The sequence below is a fragment of the Aegilops tauschii genome, chromosome 6, assembly GCF_002575655.3.
Source record: "Aegilops tauschii subsp. strangulata cultivar AL8/78 chromosome 6, Aet v6.0, whole genome shotgun sequence".
Classification (NCBI taxonomy): Eukaryota; Viridiplantae; Streptophyta; class Magnoliopsida; order Poales; family Poaceae; genus Aegilops; species Aegilops tauschii.
In genome coordinates, this window is record NC_053040.3 from 110,140,031 (window position 1) to 110,157,304 (window position 17,274).

Consider the following 17,274-nt stretch of genomic DNA (forward strand, 5'->3'; position numbering starts at 1 on the left):
GACTCCCTTACATACGGTGTGTACCGCTCATCATAGCGCATCCATCCAAGGCTGATCCCGTGAGACCGAAGCTTCAGAGGTGCAAGCTCCTACAAACAAACAAATCATAACATTACATATGGGGCATTTGTGTTTGAAAAAAATACGAAATTCATAACACCGGCCACTTTCAGTATTACCCGCTGGTCCACCGACATAGCGTACGACCGGTGTTGTTTGTCCCAATGATCATCGAGAAGCCAAACCATCCTAACAATTTCAAAAAAGCATTCTTGTCAACACGATTATCTTTTCAATTCAAAAAAACTAAAGTAGGCCTACTACATGCAAGATTCAAAGCATATGTATCCAAAGCATTTTTCTTAATACGAGTATAATTCAAAGCATATGTATCCAAAACTAAACTAGGCCTACTTCATACAAATAACTTTTCCATAGAAATAACATGTCAATCTATATGTCCAACCATATCTTTTCAATAAAATAAAATACACTAGGGTTCCACAAATCAAACAAACAAGGGTTGTAATACATGCAAATTTCTAATACATGCAAGATTCATATCTAATCAAATCAAACAAGGATTCCCCAAATCTTTGAAATACCATATTTTGTATGGATAGAAAGAAGGGGATCGGAGGAGAGTACCTTCTAGGATGGATTGGTGAAGAAATGCACGGACCAAATCGTCGGCAAATTTCTTCACCAATCCATCCTAGAAGGTACTCTCCTCCGATCCCCTTCTTTCTATCCATACAAAATATGGTATTTCAAAGATTTGGGGAATCCTTGTTTGATTTGATTAGATATGAATCGAGGAGACATAGTAGTTCACGGCACATCGTAGTTCTTACAACCAAATCGAGGAGACATAGTAGTTCACGGCACATAGTAGTTCACAACCAAATCGAAGAGGAGACATAGTAGTTCACAACCAAATCAAAGAGGAGACATAGTAGTTCACAACCAAATCGAAGAGGATGACATAGCTCTATTGCGTAGAGCAAGGCCCCTTTCCCTTCTTCTTCTTCCTCTCTTCTTCCTCTTCCTCCTCCCTTTTTCTTATGAGGTGAGCCTCCTTAACCACTCTCTCCATGAATATCTGATTGTCCCTCTCTTCTTTTTCAGCTGCAATTGCCCAAAGCTTCATGGTTCTTTCTTCAAAATCCTGTTGACGCTTCTTCTGTGCCTCCTCAACTTTCCTCATCAACGCTTGCTCCCTAGCGCGCATCGCATTTGCCGCAGTCTGTTTTCGCTTCCTCTCCTTCTCAAGCTCCTCTTCCTTCTTCTTCTTTAGCTTGGCTGCATCCTCCTCTCTAAGCTTCTTCGCAGCCTTCTCCCACCATCCCGCCATCTCATCTTCGCCATCCTCCTTCATCGTTGGTTTGTTGGGTTGGGAAGCCGCCATACCTACAGTGAGTGAAACATAATGGTCAGTAAGGACAATAAGAACAAATGGAAGCACATATGAAAAAGAAGAACATATGAAAAAACAAGAACATATGATACATTATAGTTAGTGAGGAACATACGGAAACGGTCCATCTAGATATCCAAACATTCCTCTATAACGAACTTGCCCTTGTCCATCACCACGGCCAAGTCCACCGCCAAGGCCGAGACCTTCACCACGGCCGAGACCATCACCACGGCCATTACCACCACGTCGAGCTCTACCACCACCACGGCCTAGACCACCACCACCACCTCTACCACCACCACGGCCTCTTGTAAGTCCAAGTTGCCGACCTCTTTGTTGCCTAGATCCTCTTTGGCTAACACTTGGTTGGCTAGGCACTTGTTGGCTACCACTTGGTTCCCTTGGCACTTGTTGGCTACCACTAGGTTGGCTACCACTTGGTTGGCTTGGCACTTGTTGGCTACTACTAGGTTGGCTACCACTAGGTTGGCTACCACTTGGTTGGCGCCCTTGTGTAGCTCCTTGTTGGCTTGTGCTTGCATCATTTTTCTTGGACCTTTTCCTTTGTTTCGTACATTTTCTTTTGTTGTGGCCATGACCTTTGCACTCCCCACAACGGGAGCTCTCACGAGGCTCTTGGAATTGGTCGTTGCCCGCTTCGCGGCGCCCACCATGGCCCCATCCGTCCACGTCGCCTCTAAGACGCTTTGTCTTACGTCTACCCCGTTTAACAACCTTCAACTCCGGATCCGGCCATAGTTGAACTCCATGGTACTCCGGCCATTGTGATTGGTCAAAGTATGGGTGAAAGCGGGGAGCCCATGTTTTCTTGACCGTCATGATTGAGAACTCCGACTCCCTCACGGTGCGTGGGTGATTGATGTCCACATTCCTAACGCGACTGGCGGTATACAAGTGTGAGCATGGGAGATGAAGTAACAATGGCCTCCCGCAAGTGCAATCACATTGTGTTAACGACACCTTGAAAGCTCGACCTCCATGTTGCCGGCCATCGTTTGTGGTTCCTCCTGGCTCTTTCACTTCGTACTTCCACTCTTCGTTGTCATATAATATAGCTTCTTCTGAGTCCGCCTTCCGTGATTGAAGTACCAACCATTCATCAACTTTGGGTGGGAACTTGTACTTGTACTTCCGTGGGTTCTCACCCGCTATCTGTGCATCGGTTTCCATCGAGTACTTTACAATGTACGCATTCATCTTGTCAAATGTGTATTGAACTATTGCCGTCACGGGTAATCCACGTGCACCTTTGAGCACCCTATTGAAGCATTCGGCCATATTGCTTGTCATTTGACCGTATCTCCGGCCATCTTCATCAAAAGCACGTGCCCACTTGTTCCGGTATTGCATGTGCCTATTGAGAAATTCTTGACCCCCGGGATCAAGTTTTTTGTGTGCGAGCAATTTGTTGTACAAAGTGGCGAAGTGCTTACCGGAGAAAGCGAGACAACAATCTTGAAGATCATCGCCCAACTCCTTAAGGCCACATGCCCTATAGAAGTTCGAACAAAAGTGCCTCATGCACCATCGATGGTGCAACGGAGCATGCCCGGGAATGTCAATCTCCACGGCGTTAAGAATTCCTTGATTCCGATCCGATATGACACAAATTTCCCTTTGAGCGGGTAACACCTTTGTCCTCAAAAGATGCAGAAACCACTCCTAGTTGTCATTGTTTTCCACCTCAACCAAAGCAAATGCCAATGGCAACACCCGGTTATTGGCATCACTTGCTATCGCAACCAACAAGGTGCCCTTGTATTGTCCGGTCAAGAACGTGCCATCAATTGCGATGACCGGCCTACAATGTTCGAAAGCCCTCACACATTGCTCGAACGCCCAAAAAGCACGGCCAAATACTCTGACTTTCCTTCATGAACCGTTGTTTGGTGCCCATGAGGCTCGACCACATGAACCATGCCCGGGTTTGTCGCGGCCATGGCTAACAACAACCTAGGGATTCTGTTGTATGCTTCCTCCCATGTACTATACAACATCTTAAATGCGGCTTGCTTGGCCTTCCATGCCTTGCCGTATTTCACCTTGTAATGAAAGATGGCTTTCACAAGGTCAATGACATGTTGGACGCTCATTGTTGGAAGTGTGGATATTGAGTTGGAGAGCCTGTAAGCGATGAACTCGGACGTGAGTTGTTTGTGGTCTTGGGACACAATCTTGCCATCCACCCTTTTGCCTTGGCACATGTGAGTTGGCACACAACTCACTACATGCCAAGTTGGACCTCCTTTCCATGGTCTTGCACGCACAATCCACGGACAACCGCCACTGCCTCTTGTAAGTCCAAGTTGGACCTCCTTTCCACGAGCTCTACCACCACCACGGCCTCTTGTAAGTCCAAGTTGGACCTCCTTTTCATATTCACATGCACATGCAACCGTGTAGCGCACATTGACGTTCGAGTTCACCACCTTGTGTGGATGATAATGCGTAACCGAGTAGTTGTCGACCCACATCTTCAATTTCAACAAGCTGTCGAACTTAGAACCTTTAGCAATCCGGTTCTTGTCGTCTACCAAATCACGGTGAGAGCTTGGCCTAACCCCAAGAGGTACACATTGGCCACCATCTACCACGGCTTCATCCGCGAGACTAACATCCTTGAACAATGTAGTCCGATGATCCCGACCAAATACCTTCTCGAAAGCTTCGGCCTCCTTCACCGTGAACCCCTCCGCATCAACTTGTTCATCGGGACCATCGTCATCTGAGTCCGATGCATATGCACGGGAAAAAGGGATGGAATGGTCCATTGTCTCTTGCAAATGATATTTGTCGAGATCACCCACATTGTTGTCATGGAGATCAACTTCATTGTCATCGTCCGCATACTCATCATTGTCCTCTTGCAAAGATTCATCTTGGTTGTTTGTATACGGGCTCAATGTTGGCCTAACTTCTTGGTCAAAAGAGGTTCAACAATTTCATCTCGCTTCAATGGTGGGGGGCTACTAGCAACCAAAGGGGAGGGGTTCCGGTTCAAGTCCAAATGCAAACTTGAATCAACCTTCTTCGTTGCAAATAACTCAAGAGCCTTGTCTAGTGATTCGGCCACCGTCTCCTTGTATGCAACTCAACGTTGCTCCGAGTTGACACGCATTGTCTTCCAATGGATGTGCATTCCTAAACCTACATTATGCCTTTCCTCCAACTCAACGATATCACTAGGGTCCATCCAATTCAAATCTTTCCTCACTTGGTGCAAGAGCTCCGCATAGCTAGGACTACTATCAAACACCATGTCAAGCTCATCCGGGTCCGGTTCAATATTGCCTTTCAAGAAGGCGTCTTTGTCCCCATGATGAACAAACACACATGTTCTTCCCATCCCTATAAGCATTCAAAGAACACAAGGTAACATTGCTTCCATGAGTACTAATCCAAGGATTAACACGGAATACAAACCCTAATATATATGAAACAACAACCCTAACCATAACCCTAACCCCAACCATAACCATAACCCTAACCATAACCCTAGCCCTAAACCTAACCCTAGCACCAACATAAGAACACCCATAAGAATAACCCTAGCATACTAACAAAGCCCAATCATAGAAATTGTCAAACAAACATCTCACATCTCCATGCAAATCTCTAGATCCAAACAAAACTAGGGTTTCCCCAAACTAGCAACAAATGAGCAATGGGAGAACTTTACTTGGATCAAAACAAGGGGATCGGAGAATATTACCTTGAGGGAGGGTTTGACTTCGAAATCCACGGACAAATTTTCAAATTTGCAAGATTTGGAAGAAGATTTTAGAGGGGGAGAGAGTGGGAGAGGGGCAAAGCTCGGGGAGAGAGTGAGAGAGTGTGTGGTGTGGGGGGGGGGGTGGGGGAGGGGGGCCCAACCAAGTGGCTGGATAAGTCACAGTGCAGCGCCTAGCCGCTAGGCGCTGCACATTACATGTGTGGCGCCTAGCCCGTAGGCGCTGCACATTACATGTGTGGCGCCTAGCCCGGAGGCGCTGCACTGCTGGGTGCGGGCCCAGGGGCTGCCACGGTGGACAGGAGTGCAACGCCGCCGCGCTAGGCGCTGCACAGTAGGGTGTGGCGCCGGCGTGGCGGGCGCTACACAAAAAGGTCAGGGGAGTGAAATAGTTTCACGGGTAGTTCATTCTGTGAAATGATTTCGTTCCGAGGTCAAAATTGTCAAATTTGCCGCAGCAGACCTGACTTCTTTGCATGATCCCATCCCGTGAGTAAGTAAAAGGTGAGGAGAGAGGTTGTGAAGGATGGAGAGAGAGGTGAAAGGTGAGGAGAGAGAGGATAAATGGCAGGGGGAGAGAGAGGAGAGAAAAGATGAGAGGTTGTGAAAGAGAAGAGAGAGAAAAGCTGATACGTTCCATCAGAGAGAGCGTCTGGGAGAGCTGAGATTGGCTTATACGTGCACTGTTCCTGCTCATATTACTGTTCATCTGTTGCAGCGAGCCAGGTTTGTTGGGCCGACCTGACCCATGTAGGTCCCAGTGGAACTGTGCACTCACATGAAGCCTCTTTAGAGATTAGCAAACCTAGCGCTCACGTGTAGCCCTGTAATCACCGACCGGTCCTGTGCATGGTTCATATCACGAAGCATGCCAGCCCATGACCAACGGTGTAGATAAGGGGGTGTACAGACACCCGGGAGCTAAAAGTCCAGTCTCATTCGTTCATGGCTGCGCATTCATTTCTCTCCTTTCCTCGTCAATTCCTTTGCCGTTTCAATTTGCCATCAAAGAAAGTTAGAGCCCCTCCAACGACGAGTCTATTCAGACAAATTGCTCCTCTCATGGTGGTCTTAATCTCACGCAAGTAACTGACGAACTTATTGGCCAGTAGTGGCGTTCGTCCCTCGACTCCCTCTATAGACCACTGTTTCCACATCCACTCATGTCACGGTGTGCGCCAAGAGCTCCTCTATCATCCTCCATTTCCTTTCGAAAAACTCGCAATCCACCCTGCCATAGAGCCGCATCCCTTCTGTTTTTCACCCATCGTCGCCTCAGGTGAGGACGCCGATACAATTCCTTCCACCAACCAAATCCCCTCGCCGCAGCCAATCTCCTAGACATCTTTTCCTGTCCATTTGTCGTTGTTGGCCACGCACACAATGGCGCCATGCCGCTGCCACCATTCGGGGCCGACGCCACCGTCACCCATGGACCGTCCGGGCAGTCCAAACGTTTCACGGTGCTCTCTCATCACCAGGAGAACACCACATCTTCATCACCATAGATCGTCGACAACTACATGCACCGGCGCTTGCCGGCGTCAATGTTTCGATCTCTGACTACTACTCGGTGACTCAAAACCAAGCCTAACCTATAGGCCAATTTTGATGATATTAGGAACGAGTGGATAATTTTATTTTCAATTGAGTAGGTTTGATTGGTGTTAGTTTTTTGGGACAATTGCATTTTTACCCCTAGTTGGTTCCTACCCACGGGTTTTGCCCTTACTTTTCGAGCTTGCTCCGTTTTGCCCTTACTTTTTCCGTCGTGGTCCCTCGAATGCCCTTTGACTGTTTGACCAAAACTTTGAATATTCATAACTAATTCATATGAACTCAGAAAAATGAAAATAAGATATCAAAAGGTTCAGATAAACATTACCTTTATGTGCATATCATTTGCATTCAGGACAAAAGCACCCTTTAAACTACCCGAGGTAATTAATGTTATTAACATTATTAAAATAAAAAGGTATAAACAATATTTTTTTCATGAATAAAAATTACATGCAAATGTAGGTGATGTTTTCTAAACATCCAGATATCTTATTTGCATTTTTCTGAGTTCGTATCATCTTGTTAAGAATATTCAAACGACTTTGACCATTATTTGGAAACTTCATAACAAGTTGATTCAAACCCATAAAAATGCAAATCAGATATCAGGATGTTCAGAAAACATCACCTACATTTGCATGTAATTTTTATTCATGAAAAAATATATTGTTTATACCTTTTTATTTTTAATAATGTTAATAATATTAATTACCTCAGGTAGTTTAAAGGGTGCTTTTGTCCTGAATGCAAATGATATGCACATAAAGGTAATGTTTATCTGAACAGTTTGATATCTTATTTGCATTTTTCGGAGTTCATATGAATTAGTTATGAATTTTCAAAGTTTTGGTCAAACGGTCAAAGGGCATTCGAGGGACCTCGATGGAAAAAGTAAGGGCAAAACTGAGCAAGCTCGAAAGTAAGGGCAAAACCCATGGGTAGGAACCAACTAGGGGTAAAAATGCAATTGTCCCTAGTTTTTTTTATAGCAAGTGCATATGATGTTGGCGCAATGAAAATCATGCAAAAAATAGCTGTGTTTTATTTTGTCATGTTCGTAGCATGCTTAGGGTATGTTCTAATTATTGTGTGATTCTAGAATTGTTTTAGAATGTCGTAGGATTAGTTTCCCTCTATTAAAATAGTGATGCATGATAACATGGTTTGATATTTTTGTATTGTGCATAGACGTAAAATATGCATGCGTATATATTTGAACTAGTATTTCCAAGCGTAGGAATTTCTTGTTAATCTAAGCTTTGTTTAATTACTTGATGCATATCATATTTGTTGTTTGATTATTTTGATATTTGTCTAGGATATGTTGTGAAGCATAATATATGAACGATGTTGCCCTTTATTATTTTGTTACATGTTTTGATCATGACATTACTAAATTATTGTCGATCCTTTTGATTATATATGTATTTAGATTATTTTCTTTTAGATGCCACATGATTTGTGCCTATAATGTTTTGGTACTATTTTAGGGTCATGTTGTCGTTTGATGTGATGTGGTTTATCTAGTTTAGTTATGAAGTTATATAGCTTGGTTGGCATTTACGATGCTTGTCGTCGAATGCAATATTTGGTGTTTTGTTTAGATGCTATTAACCATTATGAATATTTAGATTTCATCAAAATATTTAATTGTGGTTAAATATTGTAATTCTCATGCCATGATGAATCATTTTGTTCGAATGCATAGAATAGTTTATTATTTTGTGTTCATGTCTTGTCATTAATTTTTACGATTTTATTTTTAGTTAGCCCAAGGTAAATATAATGGGCACTATTAGAGTTCAATTAGCTAAGACGATTTAGAACGTTAGTTGTGGTGGCCAAATTTTGCCTAGTCACGATAAACCTAAACCCAACCAATCCATTCAATTCCATCTACTCATCTTCAACCGTGCTACCTCTGAAATCTCCATATCCATCTGGATATTGCTACACATCCTTACTATATTATTATTTCATTTGGACGATATTTGTATTTATTTCTTGTTATTTATTTTGCTTCGCCGTTACTCCGAGTAGGAGGTGACGGTACGGGAGATGAGCACTACGAGGAAGACGTAAACGGGGGACTCGACAACGAAGGCATGCCTCCTTTGATCAGACTTATCCTATGTTTTACAAAATTGCATTGTGTTTTACGGTTATTATATGCATGCTATTTTAATTCTCGTAGCTAGAGTGTTGATTGACACATTACCTTGATCCGATTGTCGCCTATTTACTTGACACTTGAGTATAAATATATAGTGTTCCGATAGAGTAGAAATGCTTAGCCAAGCTTACCACCCTATAGGTGCTTTGTTGAATGACCTTTGAGTCATTGACAGTTGAAAATTATCGCTGAGACTCGGTTCCGTGTGCCAGACTCGGTGGGCATATCACATCTTTGGGGGATCTAGTCCAAAGACCTCGTCACAATCTCCCTGCCGGTAGACCAAATGGTGTTCTATACCAGCGGCCACTAGTGGCATCAAGATGAGATTGTGTTGTGTGGGTAAAGAGTACAACCTTTGCTGAGGGTAAAACTATTCGAATAACCGTGTCCACGGTCATGGTCGACACATTAATCTTTCTTGACATACAGGACATGTCTTGCTTACTCCCTCTTTGCCCATATTCTTGAACCGATGAAGGACGTGAGTTGATCGAGGATCCTTACTTTGATGAAAGTTATTTTGGTGATAAAACATGTTTTCATCTAAAATTGCTTTTATCCAACTACTTTATTTGTCAAAGAAAATTAGCTTTTATGCAAATGAGCCATACATCCTTCCTTTGAACCCACATATAGCTATTGGGTCTTTCCCCGAGGGAGGCATGTTGAGTACCTAATGTATTCATGGCAATACTTTTTTTGAACAATAGAGATCTATGAAAACGAGGGCATCGACTATGAGTATTATGATAATCTTGAGGAGTCAGGTCACGTTGACTACGCAGACTGCATGTGGCTGGGATGGAGTCGCTATGTATTTTTATATTCCGCCGTGTTTATGATTGTATGCCTTGTGGCAAGAGTTATTAAACTTATACTTGTTTTAAATGTTCTGCAATGATACCATTTCGTTGTGTTGTCAAGTTGATCATGGCTTGACAAATATACACAAAAAGGGTTTGAAATTAAGTTCCGAGTTCTCATTGAAGTGGCATCAGAGCCGACGTTGACCTAGTAACTCGGGCATAGTTATAAATGGAAAAGCCTTAGGACTTATTTTGCAAATTATTGTTTTATATTTTTTTTAGCATTTCGCTCCTATATTCTCTTGTTAAAATTGTTTATCGATTCTCTTATTCAAATATGTAGATGGTGATATCATCCTCACACCGGATTGAGCAGTTTGGCAACCTCGGTCGTCAGTTTCGGGACATGCTCACATGCTTGGGCTTCAACAAGGATCCAGAGGTTGTCGGACACTCCTACCGCATGATCGGGGGCGAGGAACATTTCAAATTCAAGTTGGTGTTATATCCGATGATTGAACAGACCGGCGGTTACCAATTCACAGACGATGGAAAAGACTTCCTGGATGCTGTCATTCGAGTTGTTCATCAGGCGATGCATCAGATAGCCGGACTTCATCAGGATGAGCTGAAGCACACCATGTTCTGGTACTACACTTTTTGTATCGGGGACAGGGTGGTTCAGTAGAGCTTAGAGTAAATGGAGGAGGTTGATCCGACAATCATTTGTATGGCTTCACTCATCTTTGGACATGTGCAAAACCTTGCTATTACTACAACTATGCTGGAAGAGAATCATCAGTGCTTAGAGTTTTACCAGATGCATGTGGAGAAACTTGAGAGAGGTTTGTGGAGGTGAACACTTCCTTAGCTGCTGGCCATGAAACACAGGAGGCCGCTGAGGGAGTTGCAAAGCAGAGTATCATCAGGACAAACTCTATGCTTTCCATGGAGAAGGTGACCAGCAGGAGATGCCACCACAGGACCATACACCTCCACAATAGAGGCTTCATCCACGCATCAAGGTTAAGGGAATGAAGAAGAGCGCCCTAGCGAAGAAGCGTCGCCTGACACATCGTGACATTGCACCTTTAGCACCGCCCAGACTTCTAGCGCCATCGACTCATGAGCAGAAGCTCAACGACACCGAGTAGGAGGAGATTGGGCCTGCGGAGAGAGTTCCTGCTACGCCAGAGGGGACATCATCACCACCATTCGAGCTTTGCTTTGCAGCATCACCTACCCACCCGTACGATGGACCAGAGCAGCATGGATATCTTAGCGAGTAGATGGTCTATAGGAACCATGAGTGATATCTATGATGACGCGAGTGAACGTTATCCAGTACTTGTGTGATCGAGTGTTTTAATTGGATTTTTATTTGGAGTTCAGTTGCTTGTTTCCTATAGCACATGTATCGGTATAGTCTACCATGGACATAACAAACATGAAAAAAACTAACGTTCACTCGCATCATCATAGATATCACTCATGGTTCCTATAGACCGGCTACTCGCTAAGATATCCATGCTGCTCTGTTCCATCGTACAGGTGAGTAGGTATTGGTGCAAAGCAAAGCTCGAACGGTGGTGATGCTGTTCCCTCTGGCGTAGCAGGAACTCTCTTCTCAGGCTCAGTCTCCTCCTCCTTGGTGTCGTCGAGTTGCTGCTCACGAGTCGATGGCACTAGAAGTGCGGGCAGTGCTGAAGGTGTAATGGCGCGATGTGTCAGGCGATGCTTCTTCTCTAGGGCGCTCTTGTTCATTCGCGCAACCTTGATGCGTGGATGAAGCCTCTGTCGTGGAGGAGGTGTACGATCCTCTGGTGGCATCTCCTGCTAGTCACCTTCTCCATGGCAAGCATAGCGTTCGTCATGATGACACCCTGCTCTACAACTGCCTCAGCGGCCTCCTGTGCTTCGTGGGTAGCAGCTAAGGAAGTGTTCGCCTCCACAAACCTCTCCTAAAGTGTCTCCACATGCTGCTGGTAAAACTCTTAAGCGTTGACGGTTCTCTTCCGCATAGTCGTAGTAATAGCATGGTTTTGCACAAGTCCAAAGATAAGTGAAGCCATACAATGGTTGTGGGGATCAACCTCCTCCATGTACTCCAAGCTCTGCTGAACCACTCCGTCCTCGATATGAAAAGTGTAGTACCGGAACGGGATGTGCTTCAGCTCGTCCTGACGAAGTCCGGCTATCTGATGCATCGGCTAATGAACAACTCGAATGACACCATGCAGGAAGTCTCCTCCATCGTCTGTGTGTTGGTAAGCGTTGGTCTATTCCATCCTTGGATACAACACCAACTTGACTTTGAAACGTTCCTCGCCCCCGATCATGCGGTAGGAGTGTGCGGAAACCACCGGGTCCTTTTTGAAGCCCGAGCATGTGAGCATGTCCCGAAACTGACGACTGAGGTTGCCAAACTGTTCAATCCAGCGTGAGGATGATATCACCATCTACATATTTGAATAAGAAGAGAATCGGTAAACAATTTTAACAAGAGAATATAGAAGCGAAATACTAAAAAAATATAAAACAATAGTTTGCAAAATAAGTCCTAAGGCTTTCCATTTCTAACTATGGCCATGTTACTAGGTCGACGTCGGCTCTGATACCACTTGTATGAGAACTCGAAAATTATTTCCAAACCTCCTGTGTATATTTGTCAATCCAGGATCAACTTGACAACACAACGAGATGGTATCATTGCAGAACATTAAAAACAAGTATAAGTTTAATAACTCTTGCCACAAGGCATACATAGTGGAATGTCTCATGACATTTATTACAATCAGAAACACAGCGAAATATAAAAATACGTAGCGACTCCATCTCCGCCACAGGCAGTCGACGTAGTCAACGTGACCTGACTACTTAGGATCATGATAATAGTCGTAGTCGATGACCTCATTTTTATAGATCTGTATTGTTCAACAAAAGTATTGCCATGAGTACATTAAGTACTGAACATGCCTCCCTCGGGGAAGGACCCAATAGCTACATGTGTCTTCAAAGGAAGGATGTATGACAAATTAAATAGTTGGATAAAAGCAATTTTAGATGAAAACATGTTTTATCGCCAGAATAACTTTCATGAAAGTGAGGATCCTGGATCAACTCACATCCTACATAGGTTCAAGAATAGGGGCAAAGAGGGAGTAAGCAAGACAGGTCAGGTATGTCAAGAAAGATTCATGTGTCATCCATGACCGTGGACACGGTTATTCAAATAGTTTTACACTCTGCAAAGGTCGTACACTTTACCCACACGATACAATCCTGTTTTGATGCCACCAGTGGCCGCTGGTATAGAACACCATTTGGTGTACCTGCAGGGAGATTGTGACGATGTCTTTGGACTAGTGCCCCAAAGACATGACATGCCCACCGGGTCTGGCGCACGGAACTTAGAGTATGTCCCCAAACCGGCCCCCCATCTGTGCCGACGATACTCCCCGCAGGGCAGCTACCACATATGCGGTATGGCGACATCGACACCTAAGGCTGACTAGCTTACCTAACCAAGCCAGTGCCCATATAGCATGTGGCTGTACTGTTATCACAATCTTCAAATCCAAGACATGCCGCACGGATGACTGATTGCCTCCTTCAACTTGTGAAGGCTAGCCAATTGCTTCTTCAATCCTTGATCCAGCTATCGTCCACACCAGTATTCAGATGGTAAGTATAGCGCCCAAGATGCGATTCTATCCCAATCACATGATGAATTCATGATTGGGGCACAACCGCATTTTGAGCGCATGGCAAGGTGGATATCATTACAACATACCATGTACTAAATAGATGAGAATACCAGATGAAGGCTTACACTCGCCACAAGCTACAACAAGAATACATCAAGACATGAAGACATAGCAATCATCATACAGAAGAGCAGGATCCAACTACGAATGAAACCAAACGAAAAATAAGAATGACATCCACCCTACTAATCCCAGGCTCTCGACCCAGAACCTATCCCTTGATCGAAGAAGAAGCAGAAGAAGAACTCCAAACAAACAAGCATCGCTCTCACGTCAAAGCATAGCTTTGACTGTACCTGCACCTGTTGTTGTAGTAATCTGTGAGCCACGAGGACTCAACAATCCCATTATCATGGGTATCAAGACTAGCAAAGCTTAATGGGTATGAAATGGATACGTGGTGAGGTTGCAGCAAGCACTAAGCATTGTATGGTGGCTAACTTACGAGTACAAGAGTAAGAAGAGTAAACTACGCATAACGGTCGCAAACTAGTAATGATCAAGAAGTGATCTCGAACTACTTACGAGTCAAACATAACCCCACTATGTTCCCTTCTCGGACTCTCTCGAAAAGAGACGGTCACAGTTACGCACGCGGTTGGTGTATTTTATTTGAAGTTTAGTGTCAAGTTCTCTACAACCACGGGAACGGTCTCAAAAAGATTTAACCCTGTAGGGGTGTCCCAACTTAGTCCATCATAAACTCTCACGATCCACGGAGGAAAAACCTCCATCTCGTGACAACCCGATCAAGCTCGGAATCCGGGTGCACAAGATATTTCGACAATGGTAAAACAAAACCAGCAGGACCTCCTGACGTGCCGACACCCCGATAGGAGCCGCGCGTATCTCGTCTCAAGCCATGATCGGATGGGTCAAGCTACGAGTAAAACCAATCCTCGAGTTTCCCCGTGGTGGCCCCACAGGTTGCCCGGTTTGGACCAACACTCATGAGGAGCACTGGTCGGGGTTGTTGATTAATTATCCTCGGGTGCTACCTGGTCCCTATGCAAGTTCTAGTTATTATTAGGCAAATGGTAAAACCAAAGTTGAGCCTTGCTGGAAGAGTTTTATTCAAAGCGAACTATCAAGGGGGGCCCATAAACCCCGACTGTGTAAGGAACGTAAATCAAGGAACATAACAACGGTATGACGGAAACTAGGGTGGCAAGAGTGGAACAAAACACCAAGCAAAAGGTCGAGCCTTACACACTTTACCAAGTATATAGATGCATTAATTAAATACGAGATATTATGATATCCCATGATATCCATGTCCCAACATGGAACAACCTGCAACTAGCAACGCTATAACAGGGGCTGAGCAAAGCGGTAACATAGCCAAACAACGGTTTGCTGGGATAGTGGAAATATTAGAGGCCTATCGTGGCAATTTGGGAGGCTTGACAAACAAGTGGTAGGTAGCACGACATAGCGATAGCATCGAGACAACTAGCAAGCAAGGATATTAGTGATATGCAGGGTAATGGTCATCTTGCCTGAAATCCCGCTAGAAAGAAGACCGAATCCATGAAGAAGACGAACGGGCGTAGCCGAACGAATCCTCGCAATCGCAACTTAACCGGAACTATCGAGAAGGAGCACAACCGGAAAGAAGCAAACAAGGTAAACCAACAAGCATAATCATGGCTTGATGCACAATCAAGTACGATGCATGTCTGGTTTAATGAGTCATGGCATGACAAAGTACAACAAACAATACTACAAATTAAGTGGAGATCATATTGATGAAAGACCACATTCAATTATTTAGTTCGCCCCCGTTTATTTAGTTCCCTCTATTTATAGTGAGACGGTTATATTTGCTATATTTGAATGAAACAAACGGAGTTCGTTGCAGCTAAAAAGTTTGCATGGACGATAATATTTGTAGTAAATCATGAGTCAAAAGAAAATAGATTATGTGGTTTACCATATATTTAGGATACATAATTAAATATGTTTTTATTTCTTTGACTATTAAATATATGATAAAAAATTAATTAAAAATGTTAAGCAATTAACCAAGCATACCCTGGTGTGGTGACACGAGGCTAGGTGCATGTAACAAGGTTGATCTCAATTGCAATGAAATTTATGTTGATCTTCATGATGACTTTATAGAGTGAGCGATATGATTCATTCAATTTATGTTATAGGTTATCGTTTCGTAATGTTGCACCCTCAATTGTCTTATGCCTTTTCTTTATGTTATAGGTTATTGCAAGTGAGCTCAATATTATTACATGCACCTAGCCTCGTGCCGCCACACCCAGGGGCATGCTTCATTCATTGACTACCATTTTTAGTTAATTTGTAAATCATATATTTATTGGTCAAAGAAGTAAATACATATTCAATTTCGTATCCTAAATATGGTAAACCACATAATCTATTTTATTTTGACTCACGATTTGCTACCAATATTATCGTCAATGTTATGTTTTTAGCAGCAACAAACTCTGTTAATTTTTTGTAAATATAGCAACTATAATTGTCTCACTATAAATAAAGGCAACTAATAGCGCATAGTGAGAGTAGTAGTAGTTTTTTCTCAGATTTCATTGAAAGTGAGGTTAAACTTGTTATATGCACCTTGCTTCATGTCACTACAACAGCGGCTTCCTTTGTTCATTGCCTATCATTTTTAGTTAATTTATCTATCGTACTTTTGGGGGTCAAATAAGTAAGAAAACATATTTAATTCCGTATTCTAAATATATAGTAAACCACATAATTTATTTTTGCTTGATTCACGATTTGCTATAAATATTATCATCCATGCAAAGTTTTTAGCAGCAACGAAATCCGTTTGGCTCACTACAAATAGAGAACTAATAGCGCATAGTGAGAGGAGTAGGATTTTTTCACAAAATTGGTAACTTGCCGTCTATTAAGAAAAACTCAGGATTACTTCAAGTTAACATATTTATTTTATATTTTGTGTGTACTAAATTAATATTTGATGTGTTATAACACAATTGGATGGAACTTTTTTAGCTTGAAATGGGTAACGTCTGCAATAATTGTACTACTGGTGTAACGCCGTGCATCTTAGATCGTGAATAAGTATCACACAATTCTGTGTGATAGTTCCACAAAGTCATCGTTATGGTAATGTGAGTCAACCATTTTTTATATATTTTTGGTTTGTAATGTGATATGTAACTGTATTATACATCGAATTGAGTTGTAACTTACTACGTACACTTATTATGTATAGAATGCACATTGCTGAGGAGTTATGCAATTTAGGCACTACATCAAATAGCGTTATTTCACAGGCGAGACTTCTCACCTATCAAGCTAAATGATGTATGTAAAAGATAACGGAGATAGGATTAATATAGGTGGCATTGGATGAGATTGGTTTTGCTACAACTATGATATAAAAATAGGAGAGAAGATACATTTTCGCTACAACTGTCACCCTTTTGTGATGTATATGCCCCAATACATCAAGACGGTGAACCAATGGATATAATTAGTAAATACATATTGTTTTAAAATTAGTTGTTTTTAAGTTTATTTTCTTAAATTAACAACTGTTCAAAATTTTAAATTAATATAGCAGACATATTTGACGAAGGAGAAAGACCTGTTGCATACTGCAATGAGTTTAATTTTACAGAAAGAACATGCACACTATATTAGAGACATATGATGAATATCCTACGTGGGTCCACTGCTTCACTGCTGCCAACATGTATTAGAATCATTTGGTAAATAATAACAATATGTGAAATATAATCTCATTACTTCACAATTTAATAAAAACTACTTATTTTTATTTA